Genomic DNA, 18,993 nt, shown 5'->3' with positions numbered 1-18,993 from the left:
ACCAACAAAAAAAAAAATTCAACACCAAAACCTAAGAAAGAATGACAACAACCACTTAGTACTTATACAATTCAACAAAAAGTAAAAACTCCTACCATCCCTGTACATAAACAAATTAATGTAAAACCTAAGAAACCTGAAGGCTTTTATACCTTCACTAGTCATTTAGCCCGTTACAATAACGGGCGCTAGAACAGTAGTGCATAAACATTAGTAGGAACAGTCTATATTAAATGGCAAGGGACTTTGACCTCATTCTTTTTGTTGGTCGTATTTTTCTTTCTTTCAGCCTCTCTTTTGTTGATGTTTACTTGCTGAGCTGACCGTTCTTTGTGGGCTGCCGCCATGTATTGTGTGTCTTTAATTTTCTGTGACAGTAATACTGTCTTGTACGGCTCTATTCAATAAGGGCGCGCACAAAAAGGCGAGCTTCAAAAGGCGTTCGTAGATAATTTAGTTCAAATGGCTCTGGAATATGTGAAGAGCAACAAAGGGTCAGATCTTTATTTACGCGCTCCTTTATTCGCTGCGCCCAATTGAGGTCGCCCTTTTGAGGCTCGCCTTTTTGTGCGCGCCATTATTGAAGGATGCCTGTGCGCGCCCTTATTGAAGGATACCGTCTTGTACGTCCGCTGGCTTGTACGTCCGTAATATACCTTTAATTTTCTCTGGCGGTAATACAGGCGTGCGCGTCGGTAATATGCCTTTAATCTCCTCTGACAGTAATACTGGCTTGTATGTGGTTGTAATATGCTTCACTGTATTGTGTACCTTTAATTTCCTCTCGCAGTAATACTGGTTTGTATTTCCGTAAAACGCCTCTAACTTTCTCTGCCAGTAATATCGCGCATCGCACCGTGCCCTGCGCATGCACACTTGACCAGAAGACACCCACACACGGACACCTGGACGCACGTAGGGATTTTATATATATAGATAACAATCAATGAAAAACAAATGACATTCCCATTGGGCCCTTTATCCCAATCTAAAGGTAGAGTGGAGGCTATTCTGGGACCTGTTGTTGTTCAAATAGAAGACATCTAAGAAAATATAGGAGATATAATCATTCAATACAACGGTGGGAATCACCAACAACCTTAAATATAAGTCTATTATCACAAAACAATGAATAAATCATAAACCCCAGAACAGACAAACAAATAAAAGAGGAAACACAGACCAAATCCCCAGAACTTCAAATAATTCCTACAGGATAGCACAAGGAATGTCCACAAATCATTCCTGAAACATAGGCACAATTATTTTATAAAACTGAAGTGACTACTAATTCTAGACATTATTCTAGGGTAACAAAAGATAAATCAATGAATGGACATTTAACACAAAAAGATGGCAAAACAACAAAAGAAAAACAAAGACTGGACGTTGAAAGTCAATAAGCTCATCATAATAATGGGAGACACAAACCTTAAAAACACTCCAGGTTACCACTACGACAACATACACAATTGACTGCTATTCTGGAGCTAGAATGATTAATTTTGTTTCAATTTTGCCAAAAAAAACCCCACCGATACAATACAACATTCTGTGGGATCTATTCTGTTTTCCATAGGTATCAATATTAAGGATATGCATTCTGGAGATACAATGACAAAACAAATATGGTACCTAAATACAACGACCAAAGGCACAAAAATCAAATCCAATGAACTTTTAATAAATATTGCACATTGTGAAAAACACAACGTATATTTCCAAATTAGTTGAAAAAGTCTTTGAAGTTTCAATTGATAAAATTCATTGGACAAAAGCAATAGCAGTGAAATATCTACAATATTGGCTGAATTGTTTAAACTAACTGATCCCACTATAAAAGTAAGAGACCCCAACAAAAGAACAGAAATTCAACAAAAAAAATACAAAGTTCACAGAAGCACAATACTCTGTTCTATCAAAAGGCCTGACATTCCTCCCCACACCACCAAGAAACTCAAAATTTATCCATAGATGTTGGGTAGATATCAAACAATTTCATAGGAATTTTAAATTGGCAGATTTGTACGAGGGAAAGCCTACTCATGATTTTCTACACTTTTTACCCATATCTAACTGGGAACCCCGAGGGAAACAAATCAGTGAAGAAATTCATTAAGGATAATGAAAGAAATATTATTATTTTTATTTATTTATTTATTATTGAAAATATTAAAATCACACAACATTCTATACAAGCAAGTCAAATTTTACAAAACTAGGTTCAAGTCAAGTCAACTCCCACCCATGAGAAAGACAGCTGGGACAACATAGTGAAACTTTAACAGTAGAAAAGATAAGTAAGTAAATACAGTGTAGGGCCATTAAGCCACGGTGATTGGGGTCCAAACTGCTTAACCGCGGTTTAGGTGGTCCGCGGCTTAAATATTTTTTGATAATGCATAAATTACAATTTGTGGATTTACCGCGGATTAACTTTGTAGCATTGTAAGGTGTGAATCGGTTACAATGGCAGCTTCCATAACGCTGACACTCAGCGTGGATAAAACAGATTAATATTTGAATTTCATTGTAAGTTATTTTATTGTTTATTGATAAATAAAAGACTAATCTTCTATAAATACCTCTTTGAAGTTATAAGCCAGCATTTAAATATTTAATCCACGATAGTGCATAGCACGTCAATCACGGACATTCAAAATGCCAAAATGACAGCTGTCAACACCTGTCTCGAGAGTTTGAGAGGCCATGTTTAGGTCCGTATGATCCATAGAGTCAAAAAATTGGGATCCAAGCTTTTTGCGCGGCTTAAGCGATTTTGCGGATTACTGGCCGCGGCTTAATGGCCCTACACTGTAAATAGAATAAAAAGGGGAGAGAATCTATTTAATCTATTTAAATGCTTGTTCTAAAATGTTATTGATTAGATTCTGCCAGGTTTTTAAAAAGTTTTGCATAGATCCTCTAAGTGAGTATTTAATTTTTTTCAATTTCACGTAGTATCGATTCACGTAGTAATCGATTACCCACTGACTGAAAACAGGTGGGTTAGGATTCTTCCAGTTGAGCAAGATAAGTCTACATGCCAATAGTGAAGTAAAGGCAATCATAATTTGTTTGTCCTTCTCCACTTGAAGCCCCTCTGTGAGCCCTCCAAGCACAGCTGTTTATGGATTAGGAGGGATTGTGACACCAAGGCTGGTCTGATAGGCATTTAAAGATTTTGGTCCAGAATAATGTTAATTTGGTGCACACGCAAAATATATGACCCAATGGGGCTGGAAATTGATTGCAATGTTCGCTGGTTGGATCTCACCCTGGAAACATTTTGGACAATTTTAACCGAGACAGATGTGCTCGATAGATGATTTTAAGCTCAATGATTGTATGCTTTGCACATATGGAGCTCGAGTGAATTCTGTGCATTGCTGCCTTCCATTCCTTTTCCAAAATGTTGAGTAAGAGATCCTTTTCCCAATGTATTCTGGAATCTTTGAAAGGGAGAGACTTTAAAATGTTTTTATATGTTACAGATATGCTGTCTGTGTCCTTGAGACTGGATATTAGGTCTGAATACACAATCTGAAAATCAAGACTACACCTTATGAGAAAGATTTAGGAGATGCAGTGGTCTCTATGCTATCAATTTCTTGACAGTATTCTGAAGTCATTAAGATGGCAAACAGAATGTTAGGTTATATAGCACCTTGGTGTGTCCATGGAGGTTCTGCTCAAGCTTTAAAATGCACTGGCGAGGCTTCATCTGGAGTACTGTGTGCAGTTTTGGTCTCCAGGCTACAAAAATGACATAAGAGCACTAGAAAAGGTCTAGAGAATAGCAACTAGGCTGATTCCAGGGCTACAGGACCTGAATTATGAAGAAAGATTAATGAGCTGAGCCTTTTCAGTTTAAGGAAAAGAAGATTAAGAAGTTGACATGATTAAAGTGTTTAAAATTATAAAGGGAATTAGTCCAGTGGATCAAGACTGTTATTTTAAAATGAGTTCATCAATAACAATGGGGCACAGTTGGAAACTTGTTAAGGGTATATTTAGGACATTTGGACATTTTTCTTTACACAGACAAACATACAGTAGGCACTTGGTATAAGCCACCAAGTAGCGTGGTAGACAGTAAGACTTTAGGGACTTTGAAAACACAACTTGATGGTTTTTTCGAAGAATTAAGTGGACAGGACTGGCGAGCTTTGTTGGGCTGAATCTCCTGTTCTCGTCTAGACTGTTCTAATATTCTAATGTACAAGATGAATACATTTTAAAACTATTGGAGATTTTTCTAAAGAAAAATTATTTCAAATTTAAAGGTGATTATTATTTACAAACCAGGGTAACAGCAATGGGCAAAATGTTTTCCCCTGCGTATGCCAACATTTACATGGCAAGATGGGAGGAAGACATACACAGGATTTTGGAAACAAAACGACAGTTTTCCTTAGATACCTAGATGACATTTTTAGAATATGGGACAATTCAAGACAAGAATTTGAAATTTACGTAGAAAAACTGAATGTATTTTGGCCTAACATCAAATTAACAGCAACATTAAATGACAGACAAGTCAATTATTTGGATACAAATGTATACAAAAAAAACCAAAACAAACTAGCAAATAAAGTATTAAAGTCAATTACTGAAATTGCACTATATGTTGCCATGTGTGCGTATTGACTTACTGCCCAGTGTCTTCTATTGCCCTATATGTTTATTTGTGTTATATGTTCTATACACTATTTTGTCTTAATATATGTTGTCTGTTTTGCACTGTGGTCCTGAAGGCATGTAATTTCATCCCACCCTAAACTTTGTATTTGATGAGATGAAAATAAAGAGACACTTGACTTGACTTGATCTGCCCAATCATAAATGAATTTAAATGTGGTCAACTGTTATTCGATTGTGAGACAGAGAAAAAGAGTTCAGGTTCTAAGATTGATCTGATTGAATGGGATTCGTTCAAAGTGTTCTATGCAAACTTGTCTGTATTTGTGGATTTATTTTTTTAATGAGATTGTTAATTAACAGTAGAAATGTTTCCCGTAATGCACAAAAATTCCCTGTAGTTCCCTGTAGTCCCATGTTGCATCACATTTACAAGGCATGTAAACTGTCTCCAGGGTTCGCTTAATACCGCAACAAGGAAACTGTTTCCAAAGGGTCTCAGACCAGTGGTTTTGGTCTACTTAAACAAACCAGACTAGAGGTGAAATGGCACCAGGGTTTGAAAAAACTGCTCCTAACGAACTAGATGTAAAAATGTCCTTAAGATCGTCTTGGAAAGTTCTTGTATAAACAGTTGCCACACACATAGATAGATAGATAGATAGATAGATAGATAGATAGATAGATAGATAGATAGATAGATAGATAGATAGATAGATAGATAGATAGATAGATAGATAGATAGATAGATAGATAGATAGATAGATAGATAGATACTTTATAAATCCCAAGGGGGAATTCACATACTCCAGCAGCAGCATATTGATAAAAAAAAAAACATACATTAAAGAGTGATAACAATGCAGGTATACAGACAGACAATCACTTTGTATAATATTAACGTTTACCCCCCTGGGTGGAACTGAAGAGTCGCATAGTGTGGGGGAGGAACGATCTCCTCAGTCTGTCAGTGGAGCAGGACGGTGACAGCAGTCTGTCGCTGAAGCTGCTCCTCTGTCTGGAGATGATACTGTTTAGTGAATGCAGTGGATTCTCTATGATTGACAGGAGTCTGCTCAGCGCCCGTTGCTCTGCTACGGATGTCAAACTGTCCAGCTCCATGCCTACAATAGAGCCTGCCATCCTCACCAGTTTGTCCAGGCGTGAGGCATCCTTCTTCTTTATGCTGTCTCCCCAGCACACCACCGCGTAGAAGAGGGCACTCGCCACAACCGTCTGATAGAACATCTGCAGTATCTTATTACAGATGTTGAAGGACGCCAGTCTTCTAAGGAAGTATAGTCGGCTCTGTCCTCTCTTGCACAGAGCATCAGTATTGGCAGTCCAGTCCAGTTTATCATCCAGCTGCACTCCCAGGTATTTATAGGTCTGCACCCTCTGCACACAGTCACCTCTGATGATCACGGGGTCCATGAGGGGCCTGGTCCTTCTAAAATCCACAAACTTCAAGGCCCCTAGAAGGTAAGCGATTCCACCCTGAGAGATGGTTTTGTTACTAAATCCTTCTTCCTTTCCATCTGAATTTCCAAAGGGCAAGTCCAGCCTGACCTAATTTCCCTTCAAGGTTCAGAAGTCTCGCCTCCTCGAGGAGAACCACCATATATACCAGCCGTTCACAGGAAGTAGCAGTTCATGTTGGGAACTGCATGTGTGAGAAACAGAGCTTCTGTTCATTAACCGATCCACGCACACTCTGAACCTTGGCTGTGGCCGTCTGTTTTGCTTTGGTAGCCTTTGTCTTGTTGAACCATTAAATGGGGTTAATAAAGGTGGTACCCCAACTCTTGACGCTGACTTTCTGTCTCCCTTAGGCAGTTTATTGGTGTAGTTTTTTAACATATGAGTTGTCACACACATGCGCATGGGAGGCAGCTGAAGGGCTCACAATGGGATAATTCTGTGCCAGACCAGGTGGTGGCAGAGTGCACTGATCCTTCTTCTTTTTCATCGACACACCAGCCACGGGAAATTTCGCCTGGACTCGAGAATGTCACTTCCGGTTCCGGGCCCAATGACATCACTTCCAGTTCCTGCCGGGCTTTAAAAACGCCATGTTTGCCTACTGTTGTTGTTCTATTGTTCGACTGAAGTCTGTTAAGACCTGTCATTTGGAACCAATCTTTCATTTTGGCAGCCTGATTCAAGTACACGGGTAGCTGCCCCCAAACCTCTTTCTGTGACTGTTCAGTCTTCTCACGGGGTATAACAAAGATATTAACTATATTTAACTCACAACTAGGAAAAAATATGAGGGAAGTTTACAGAAGATGAGCAGGTTATTTTAATCTTTTGATGAAAGATTACATTTGAGGCACAGGTTTTCACAGGATTTAAATATATTCTTAATGTACAGACCGCTGAAGGTCCCAGTACCTAATGCATTACATAAGATGAATTTTGTCCACTTTAAATATGGTGGAAATATATGGTTGACTTTTTGAAAAATATAACACCAAAAAGAGAAACAAAAAAAGAAACTTAAAAGTGTAGAGACTTAAATTCACATGGAAAGTGCAAAACTGAAAAGAAATTCAGTTCTGCTTAAGCTCTGCTCAGCCCGCAGATCTTCGTTCCCAGAATCCTCGAGGGAAATTAGACAGATTCCAGTAATGCAGAGAAGACACACTTTGTAGAATTTCAGGTTTAAATTGAAAAGGCACCTGAACAATTCCTTAAAATTTAATGCTACTTTAAAAATCCAAGTATATATATAAATCTTAAGCTTTGTGAATGCTATGATAGTTTTTATGACTGTGTTTCACAATTATACTTTTAGCAAAAAAATGTTCATAGAAGCTTCACAGTGCATTACATTTAAGCATTTTATGTATGATTAGTTTAAAGAACCTAATGTTAAAGTGCATTTCTTAAAGAAATAAAATATCAGACAGTTAATCCCAGTGCAACCAACTTAGTGGAGTTTAGTGCACTACTGCCCCATAGCTCCAGGGCAGTGGGTTTGAATCCACTCACCACTGTTGGTGCAGTATTGGCCCGCTCCCTCTGTGTCTAATTGGATTTTCTCCAGATTCTATACTGTGGTAGAAATCAACATTTTAATTAAAGAAAGAAACTTATCCTCTAACAAGACAAGTCTGATAAAACTTTATTTGAGTCTATAATCAGGCTGAAGAAAAGTTTGTCCATCTGTGTCATTTATTGCACCTGTAGCCCCAAGCTGAGAAGGGAGCATTGATCACAGCAGTCAGTTACAGAATGATGAGAATGGTTCGAGAATCAAAGGATAGAGGATCATTTTATAAACTACTAGCTACTACAACTCCACCCACGTAGTTGTGAAACAGGACACACTCTGAAAATCAATACAAAAAGAAATGTAATAACTTGTATTGATAAGAATTAATATTGATAGCGTTCATATCCAAGGGCCTCTTGATATAAAATATTTTTGGTTTGGCTATCAGGGGTGATAATGTAACTATGATCTCTTTTCCAAAAATGTAAAAAGTTGGCAAGGTTTCTCTGGTCAAGTGGAAGGTAGGTACACCCCAACGTCAAATTTTGGCACTGTATCTGATCATGTTCAGCTCTGATGAGACAGCGTACAGAACAGCACACGTAGTTGTGATCGCTCTACCAAAAACATCAAACATTATTTTTTAACAATTTGTAGATGGTAATGCCTACTGAACAAACAGGAATCGATAGCTAAGCAGAGGCAAGGTATGCTCTAACATGTAGCGAGAAGTAGAGTGACTCAGGCTGGCACGTGAGTGAGGAGGGCCTTGTCTGCTTCCCCTTCCTCTCAGCCCACAGCCTCTCTCTCAGATTTGTGCAAATAAATCGGTACCACAAGCGAACTATGATACTTAGCACGATGAGAAAAGTCGCAAAATCAACTGAAATGTTCAAGCAAATTATAGAAAAAACCTGATCCAAATTAGTCAAGTAGTTCTCTCGTAAAAAGCGGACAGACAGACAGACAGACAGCCAGACAGACGTTGGATTTTATATATATAGAGATTGAATTTACATACAGTGTCAATCAATGCATATATTTACTCTGGTTGGTTCATTGGTTTACATACAAATGACTTATATAAAATAAAAGTCTATTATATTATATTCTGGTTCTTCTCATACCTTTATCTGGTTTACTGATATGCCTAAACAGGTTTCTGACATTTATTAACCCTTTAATACTTCTACGATGGGTGCTATATTTTAATATAGAAAGCATATCAAAACACTTTTTCCTAAATGACTATGCAACCCCCTAAATCTAATTTTTCTTCCACAGTACATATCTCAAAGGCATCTAAATTTGTCTGAGGGAATGAATTAAGTTATTACGATTGTTTATTTGTCCAACATTTGTGTAAAGTTAACAAGTTGACTGACACGGTGAAAATACATACACTTGTTTCTGATAATGTAAAACCAGGGTGTTATTTTATTATACTAATTAATAATTTGTTATTGAGTAGAATTCAAAGAACTATGAAAGGAAACACAGTTTTCGACATGATTAGAATGGTATAATAACTGTTGCCATTTTCCCATTACAACCTAGAATCAATTGGAACCTTGGAACCAGACACATATCTGCAATTCACCTGTGCCTTATAAAGGCGATGAAGCTGTCAAAACTTTGGCTAAAAGGACAATCCCAAGCTATAATCATTATAAATTGGGAGATTTATTCACAAATATAGAAAAACACAGCAAAAATGCTCAAGACATCAAAAGATGTCCCTAATAAAGGCAATGTGACACACACAAATTCCAATACATAATCTATAAGCAATGCATCAAAGACAGAAGAGAAAAGAAAAATAGAAAAGGCAGAAAAATCCACACAAAGGATCAATACTTAACTACAAACTCCTTCAAATTTTAATGTACCACTACTGACTTCTTTCCTCTGAGCTACATATCAAGCCAGTGGGAGGAGACAGCAATAGTGACATCAGAGTGTTCCCTCCTCCTGGGGCTCCACCCACAAAGAACAAGAAGAGGAGGCAAACTTAAAAAGACAGTACACAATTATAAACATAACAGAAAATACATAAAAATATGAATAATCTTTTAAAATAACAATTAACCAACAAATTAAATACAAGGTAGGGAGAAAGCCCTGGTTCTAACACAACACTTAAAAATATTTAGTCTTGTCTAGTCTTCATCTGAGTTACTCATTTTAGATCCTTTGATTCAGGCCTACCTGAACTTAAACAGTATTGTCAACACATATGAAGCAGTTAGTTATTGGATTTAGTGATCCAGTCACTCAGAATATCCAAACTGGTGTGAGGCCTGCAATAAATACAGCAAAATGCTCAAAATAGCACAAAAGTAATTGCCTACAAAGGTAATCCACAGAAACCAAGTCAAAAAAACTATAAAACTGTAAAAAGTTGATGTCCTAAAACAGAGGGAAAAAAGTGAAAAAGACCTGAAAGTCCAATAAAATGCAGCAAAATGCTCAAAAGAGAAAAAAGGTCTTGCCTAAAAAGTCAATCCATAATAAAACAATTTACTTCTTGTATAGCCCAAAATAACCCTAATGTGATGTGGGAGACCTTCCGTGACAAGATCTTGAAGGTTGCTGAGGGTTGTGTTGGTGTTACCGGTGTTCCCAGAAGGAGGTGTTTCATCTCGCAGGGCACCCTGGATGTCATCGAGAGGAGTCGCAGTGCACGGTTCAATGGCAACTCAGGTCTGTACTGGGAACTAAGAAGGATGGCTGCGAGGGCTTTGAGGGCAGATAAAGAGGCATTTGTTAGAGGAATCTGTGAGCAAGTGACACACCATCTGTGATCTAGCAACCCACGTCCTGCTTACAGAGGAATCGAAGCATTACACACATCTGAATCTGTTCCTCAGAGAGTCGTAGTCAGGGCGGCTGATGGAACGGTCCTTACGGATGACACTGCAGTTGTGACCCACTGGGCTGGCTACTTTGAGCAGTTGTTCAAAGCTGATCTTCCAGCTAGGACATTGGATATCTCTCGGTCTGTGGTTCTTGAGGCTGATCCTCCAATTAGCTGTGAACCACCCAGACTCACTGAGATTGCACAGGTGGTGAACCAGCTGAGGGGTTGAGCGGCAGGGATCTGTGGTATCCGGGGTGAACTTCTCCAGGGTGGTGGTAAGGCTGTCCTCCTGGCATTGCAAACAATCTTTGCTTCCATTTGGGAGACTGGCATCATCCCAACTGACTGGAAAACGAGACTTGTCATCCCTATCTGGAAAGGGAAGGGTGATCGCCTGGATTGCAGCAACTACAGGGGGATAACACTGCTCTCGGTGCCAGGTAAGGTCCTTGCTAGGGTCGTCCTCAATAGGATCCGTGATCACTTGCTCACCTACCAGCGACCGGAACAGTCTGGTTTTACGCCTAAGAAGTCTACCATCGACCGCATCCTGGCACTGAGGGTTCTCATAGAGTGCAGAGTTTCTTTGCAGCCTTTGTCGATTTTTGCAAAGCGTTCGACTCAGTTGATCAAGCTGCCCTGTGGGACATCCTGAGGGTTCGCGGGATCCCCTCGAGGTTACTGGATATCATTGCTGGCCTATACGCAGGTACTGTGAGTGCTGTGAAGAGTGGAGGTAGGACCTCTGCGTTTTTCAAAGTTGATTCTAGGGTTCGTCAGCAGTGTGTTCTGCTCCTACTCTGTTCAATGCTTGTATGGATTGTGTGTTGGGCAAGGTCATGTGGTCCAGCGGCTGTGGGGCATCTGTTGGTGGCCCCGCATATTGGGGAACCACTCACAAAATACTAGGAAACTGGTAGAACAATTTCTCAATAAACAAAACTGACAATAATTAACAATAATTATAACCTAATCAACTGAATAATTGAACCTAATCAAGGACTTTGTTAAATGGTGCGACTCAAACAACTTACACCTGAACACCAGCAAAACCAAGAAGTTGGTTCCCTTGGGATTAATAAAGTATCTATCTATCTATCTATCTATCTATCTATCTATCTATCTATCTATCTATCTATCTATCTATCTATCTATCTATCTATCTATCTATCTATCTATCTATCTATCTATCTATCTATCTATCTATCTATCTATCTATCATACGCAATGATTAAAGAATTAAAAATGAAGAAAAAAGAAGCAAAGAAAGGGAATTGAACCATAAATGTGTGTGTGGGGTCCGTACCTTGATTAAGAATAACATAGGGCTAGTGAAAGAGAAGGACAAATGGAACTGCGAAAGTGCCCACTCAGTGTTTAGAGAGTGTGGAGTGTTCAAACTGATATAACACACTCAAATTTACCAGTATTCTGTCTTACATGTGTGTGTATAACATAACATAACATTATCAAATCCCCTAGTAATCTAGGAGAGGGTTATATGGTAGCACATGCATAAAAATATGAAAACGTCCCAAACATATTCTAAATATTTTCTAAAGCTTGGTATCAGATTGAAAGTGCGAGTGTGCCTGTCTTGTATCACATGCCCTTCTAGAACCCCATTAAAGCTTAAAGCAAACCTTTGCAGTTCCACTTTAAGACCAAACCATCAAGCGATACTGGCACAACAGCATCATCATCATCATTACCCTTGCAGATTTAACAATAAACAAAGCTTTTTTTTCTCAAGCTGTTCTCCTGTGATCTACACATGATCATAATCCATCACTAACATTTACATTCATTCAGCATCTGAGGCAAACAGTTAATTAACTATTCCATTAAAAATGCTGAAAGCTCTTAGAAAGATGTATTACACTTCATGTTATAAAATGATTTGCCTCTAGTATCACAGATAACTTTTATTACACAACGCAGGCAAATTACGGAGTCAGTTTTTACAGCATATTTGCTTGAAGCGGGTCTACTAGGTCACAGTTCCCACTAAATCACATCTCTCACAGTTGAAGACTTTTTAGCCTACCGTTTTATCCTAAAATAGCCAGCAGATACAGTAATGTGATACATCTGTATATAACCTATAAAATAAAAGGATATTTTTGGTATAACTAATACACTGTAGTTGCATATTCTCTATGTAATTGAATTCCTACCGGGTTTGTACTTTAATGAATGGAGATTTGTATTTCAGATTTCAAGTGATGATCCTTTTCAGCTCCGTGGTTTAAAGGTGCAGGTGATGTGTCATTGAGTTGGACAGTTGCTCCTAGCAAATTTGATCAGCTTCAGAGAGCAATTTATCTGTCATCTCACACTCCTTGATAACTTTATAGCTTTGCTACCTCCTGGTTCATTTCAGTGACAACAGGAAATTATTGAATTGTTAGACTTTTCTTTATATTATGGAAAAATGGGAAGTAATTGACGGGTAATCTATCATTTCAGCGCAAAGAAATAGTTTAGTGTGAAGTATTGTAGGAGGAGGGCTGGCAGTTTGTCACGATTCATTCATAGCTACTAATGTTTCATTGTGACATACTTAAATTCTACAATATAGAGATTTCGAGTAGTTAACATATATTAAAATGATTGTTAAAAAAAAAAAACTTACATGTAAAGTGAATTCAGAAAATAGTCAGGCCCCTTCTCTTTCTGCACACTTGATGTTGCTGCCCATTTCATTTTAAATGGATGGATTTTCCATTTTTGCCCAGCAATCTACACTCAATAGCTCATAATGACAAAGTGAGCACAGGTTCCCAGAAAAGTGTGCACATCTATTAAAAATCCAAATAAGTATTTGGACCCTTTCAACAACAACAACATTATCTATATAGTACGTTTTCATACAATTGATGTAGCTGAAAGTGCTTTACAAGATGAAGAAAGAAAAGTTTATAAAAAATAAAAATCTAAAAATAAGATTAGGCTATACTAAATAACAAAATGTTATTTTATTGAGTAATTTATAGAATCTCCTCTGGCAGTAATTAGAGCGTTGAATCTTCTTGTGGAAGTCTCCGTAAGCTTTACACACCTAGATTTGACAAATAAATAAAGAATTAAGATTAAGATTTGGCCAGTTTATCCAATTCTTCCTGGCAGATCCTCTCAATTGAAATTAGTTTGCACGGGTAGCGTCTGTAACTTGCCATCTTCAGGTCTTTCCACAGATGTTAAATGGCAGGGTTGTCCAACTCCAATCCTGGAAGGACTTAGTAGCTGCTGGTTTTCCTTCCTGACACTTACTTAATCAGTGACTAATTTCTGTTGATAATGGACTTCCTTTAAATCCATTTTAATTGTTTTTTTAAGTCCCGGTTCTCTGAATTGCTTCTGATTTTGCCAAACAAAAATGAGATGTGAAATGAGCCAACAGATGACCAGCTAAGTCAGGGCCACAAATTCCAACTAATTCCACTGCAACCAGTTTCTTAATTAGAAGCCAATTCCTGTTGTTAATTAAACCCGTTATTTACTTCTATGCCTTATTGTTGCTCTCATTCCGCCACAGCAGACATTTCCAAAAATGTGGATTTCCTTTTTTTTTTTTTTTTTTAAGAGCACCGTCGAAATGTTTTATGGACTTGAGCAGATCAACATTACTGAGATTTCCACCTTTCTTTATTTTCAAATACTGTGTGATGGACATATGTCAGCTGGGCATATGTTGGCTCATGTTATATCTCATTATTGTTTGACTACTGATTAAGGAAAAAAAGCAATTAAGAGGGCTGAGTCTTAAATAGCAAGTCAATTAAAGTAAAGGCAAAAAAGTGGTGCCTAATTAAGAAAAGGGTTAGAATGAAAACCTGTAGCCACTTCGGCCCTCCAGGATTTGAGTTGGTGTAGCAAGAAGGTTATTTTGTGCCAATGTAATCTTTGAAGTTTATTTCAGAGCCATGCAATTCAGCTAAGAGAGAGAGAGAGAGATTGCCAGAGAGATGGACAAAAGACAACTGGAAGGCAGGTTGGAGAAATGAACAGAAAACATGTGAAGTACACACAAGCAGGTTATTTTAAAAGTGCTGATGTCTACTTGACCAATATGGTTAAAAACGACAGTCTGTGATAAATGATGAAAACGGGTAAAGGTATTAATAATAAGACAGTCCATCTGGCAGTTGACCATATCTAACAAGAATTTTATGAATATGTAAATATGTGACAAGGATCCAGCACGAAGTCGTAAGCACCTTCTCATGCCGTCAGAATTCCCGTCGGATGGAACTTCTGGTGGTCAGCATTCCCCCACTTGGCTGGGATGTCCCTTGGCTTATCTCCGGCCTGAATATGTATGTATACATGATTATACAATACATTGTAATACTGGGAATGAATGTTATCTTTTAAAGCAAGTTAAATACATATTTCTCTCATTTCGGCCATGGTTACAAAAGGGAATAATATTGACTCTAGTCTGTTCTGCATCAAGAAACACATCCCGGGGAGAAAGAGCGCCTCCTGCTGGATACAGTTGGACAACAATGTTCTATGAGATTTCAGTCTGTGCTTTGCCTGGGCTACCCAAAGAGCCCAGTGGGAGACTAGTCCTGAAGTCAGTCCCAAGCTGTCTTGGCTGTAGACTTTAGATCATTGTAGTGCTGACAGGTGAACTGTCTCCCCAGACTGAGGTTGCATGCACTCTGGAGCAGGTTTTCTCCAAGGATCTCTCTGTAATTAGCTGCATTCATCCTTCCCTCAATTATGACCAGTCCCCCTGTCCCTGCCATTGAGAAGTACCCCCATAGCATGATCCTACCACTACCGTAGGGATAGTATTCCTGAGGGGATGAGCAGTGCTTAGTCTTTTGCTGTCAGAATCCTTTAACTCTTTGAGGGCTGAATAATTTTTCCAAAAAACGTAGTTTCTGAAAAGAAATGGTTTCACACAGAAATCAACATAAAACATCTGTTGCTGCATGCTGTGGCTGCCAGTTTCCCAAGATTATGCGACAGGCTTGCTGCCAGGTTGTCTTTGTATGGCTGGAACAAAGTCGCAGTGCGTTGCAATCTGGTTTCTACCTCTTATCATTGTTACGTGGCAGTCCTCCCTGGCGAACATTGTCAGTATAACGACTAGCTGGGGACCAATCAGCTGAAGCTGGAACCTCACATTAGTTTTCAATCACTTGTATCAAAGTCCGACAAGTCATAGTCCAGTTCAGAGATAATAGGCAAAATGTCATCCACAGAGTGTTTTGTTTGTGTTTTGATCTGTCGCCAGATGTCAGTGCCATTTTTTACCATTGTTTGCGCCTTGCTACTCACACGAGTCCAGGAAATCTCGGTCAGACTAATGAATCTAACTTTCCTTCTAGCAACGTGAGTCCAACTAAAACATAACAGTTGGTTTTGTCATAGTTTACAGTCAATTGCCATCGTCAACTCCTCCTTTTGACAAAAGTCGACATCAGCCCTGAAAGAGTTAAATTGTCACATGCCTCAATAGAAGCTTCCATCTCAACATTAATACCAGATTGATGAAGTTCTGCTAGTATTGTCATCCTTCTGACAGGTTCTCTAATCTCTGTAGAGAATATCTGAAGATCTGTTAGAGTGACAATTGAGTTGTTGTTGTCACTTCCAACTCAGACTCAGTTTGACTGGGCAGCCAACTCTAGAAAGAGTCCTGGTGGTTCCAAACGTCTTCCATTTCACAATTATTGAGGCCACTATGCTCCTTCAAAAAGTCAAAGCTTTAGAAATAGTTGTATCCCCTTTCCCTGATTAATGCCACACGACAATTTAATTGTGAAGATCTACAAAGAGTCCATTGGACTTCATGGCTTGGTTTTGGTCCTGACATGCAATGTGAATTGTGGAACCTTCTCTGCACAGGCGTGTGCCTTACTAAATGATGTCCCATCGATTCAGACTGCCACAGGTAGACTCCAGTCAAGTTCTCGGCACACTCTTCAAGGAGAATTAAAGCAAACGGGATACACCTGACCACAGACTGGAGTGCCATACCAAAGGGTCTGAATACTTATAGAAATGAGACATTTCACCTTCTGATTTTTATTAAAGTTCCAAATGTTTTTGAAAATATGTTTTCACTTGGTCATTATGGGTTATTGAGCATACATTTATCCCTTTAAAATTAAATTTAGGGCAAAATATAAAGTATGCAGAAAGTGAAGGGGTCTGAATTCTTTCTAAAGTCAGTATATATCTAATGGCAGTAGGGTTGCACAGTCATTAGCACTGCTACATCATGATTTGAATCCTATGCCTGATCATTGCCTGGGTGGGGTTTGCTTGGTGATGGTATAGGGACACGGGTAAGTCTGCAGTGGATCCATTAAAAGAAAATTAAGGATGCTATGCTTTCTTATCCCCCTCAGTTTGGAGGTGAGTTTTAAAGTCATGTATGAGGGTTCAACCAGATGGGACATCACATCTGTGTTCACATGGTGTTGGCAAGCCAAATGGCATAGGGTCATCAATCGAAAATGCCATAGAGACGAAAAACACTGGATGAGTGTGATATAATATGTTCCTGTTGCTTTGGTATGGCCACTGCAAGGGAAATCTCTTCCTGCACCCTAAAAAAATAAAGGTGCCAGACTGATTCTCCAGAGCGATGCCATACGGCAGGGATCTCAAACTCCAGTCCTGGAGGGTCACAGTGGCTGCAGGTTTTCATTCTAACCCTTATCTTAATTAGTGACCTGTTTTTGCTGCTAATTAACTTCTTTTGAATTCATTTTAATTGACTTGTTTTTTAAGATTTGTTCCCTGGAATTTCATCCCCGTTCCTCTGATTTGCTTCATTTCTTTCCTTAAATGGCACTCAAACAGAAATGAAATATGAAGTGTGTGAACCAACAGAAGACCAACTAAGTCAGGGCCTCAAACTCCAACCAATTTCACTCCAACCAGTTGCTTAATTAGGCGCAGAGTCTTATTGTTAATTAAACCCGTTCTTTAATTCCATGGCTTGTTGCTGCTCTCATTGTGTAACAGCAGACATTTTCAAAATTGTTGATTTTTTCTTTACTGTTCTAAGAGCACTGCTAAAATGTTTTGGGGACCTGAGCAGATCAACATTCCGAGACCACCACCCTTTTTCTCAGATATTGTTTGATGGTCACAGTTTGCTGGTCATGTTTTGGTTCATCCATCCATTATCCAACCTGCTATATCCTAACTACAGGGTCACGGGGGTCTGCTGGAGCCAATCCCAGCCAACACAAGGCGCAAGGCAGGAAACAAACCCCGGGCAAGGCGCCAGCCAACTGCAGGTTTTGGTTAATTTTGTATATCATTATTGTTTGGCTGCTAATTAAGGAAAAAGAAATAATTAAGGAGTCTGAGTCTTCACAAGCAAGTCAATTAAAATTAATTCAAAAGAAGTTGATTAGGAGCAAAAACCGGTCACTAATTAAGAAAAGGGTTAGAAAGAAAACCTGCAGCCACTGCAGCCCTTCAGGCCTGGAGCTTGAGATCTCTGCCATAGGGGAAACATTTTTCATTTCCAAAAGAACCGACCACAAGAAGGTTCCAGAAGGAACCATTATTTATTTTGCTAGAAATAACCAAGAATATGATAACAGATTTGTGAAGTACCATTGGCTTACTGATTTTGAAAAGGCCTTTTGCTGTATATAATAACACAAGCTAAGTTCACATTTTCTTGATCTGTTCATATCCTGCTCTGTAGCTTACAGTACATTAAAGGTTTCTGTTTTATCCACATATTGTATTAGGAACTTTTTCAAAGCTCAAAGAACCAACTTCATGTACTAAGAACCCTTCCCAGAATGGAACACTACTTTTGTAAAGCAAGGGGTCTACGAAGAACCACACAACCTAGTAAAGTGTCTGTTGGGTGAACTACCGCATCCAGATATTCAGTGCATCTGGAAAGTATTGACAGCGCATCACTTTTTCCACATTTTGTTATGTTACAGCCTTATTCCAAAATGGATTAAATTCATTTTCTTCCTCAGAATTCTACACACAACAACCCATAATGACAACGTGAAAAAAGTTTATTTGAGATTTTTGCAACTTTATTAAAAATAAAAAAATTGAGAAAGCACATGTACATAAGTATTCACAGCCTTTGCCATGAAGCTCAAAATTGAGCTCAGGTGCATCCTGTTTCCTCTGATCATCCTTGAGATGTTTCTGCAGCTTCATTGGAGTCCACCTGTGGTAAATTCAGTTGACTGGACATGACTTGTAAAGGCACACACCTGTCTATATAAGGTCCCACAGTTGACAGTTCATGTCAGAGCACAAACCAAGCATGAAGTCAAAGGAATTGTCTGTAGACCTCCGAGACAGGATTGTCTCGAGGGACAAATCTGGGGAAGGTTACAGAAAAATTTCTGCTGCTTTGAAGGTCCCAATGAGCACAGTGGCCTCCATCATCTGTAAGTGGAAGAAGTTCGAAACCAGCAGGACTCTTTCTAGAGCTGGCCGGCTATCTAAGCTGAGCAATCGGGGGAGAAGGGCCTTA

This window comes from Erpetoichthys calabaricus, chromosome 13 (assembly GCF_900747795.2).
Source record: "Erpetoichthys calabaricus chromosome 13, fErpCal1.3, whole genome shotgun sequence".
Taxonomy (NCBI): domain Eukaryota; kingdom Metazoa; phylum Chordata; class Cladistia; order Polypteriformes; family Polypteridae; genus Erpetoichthys; species Erpetoichthys calabaricus.
Note: the sequence above shows the minus strand (reverse complement) of the source record.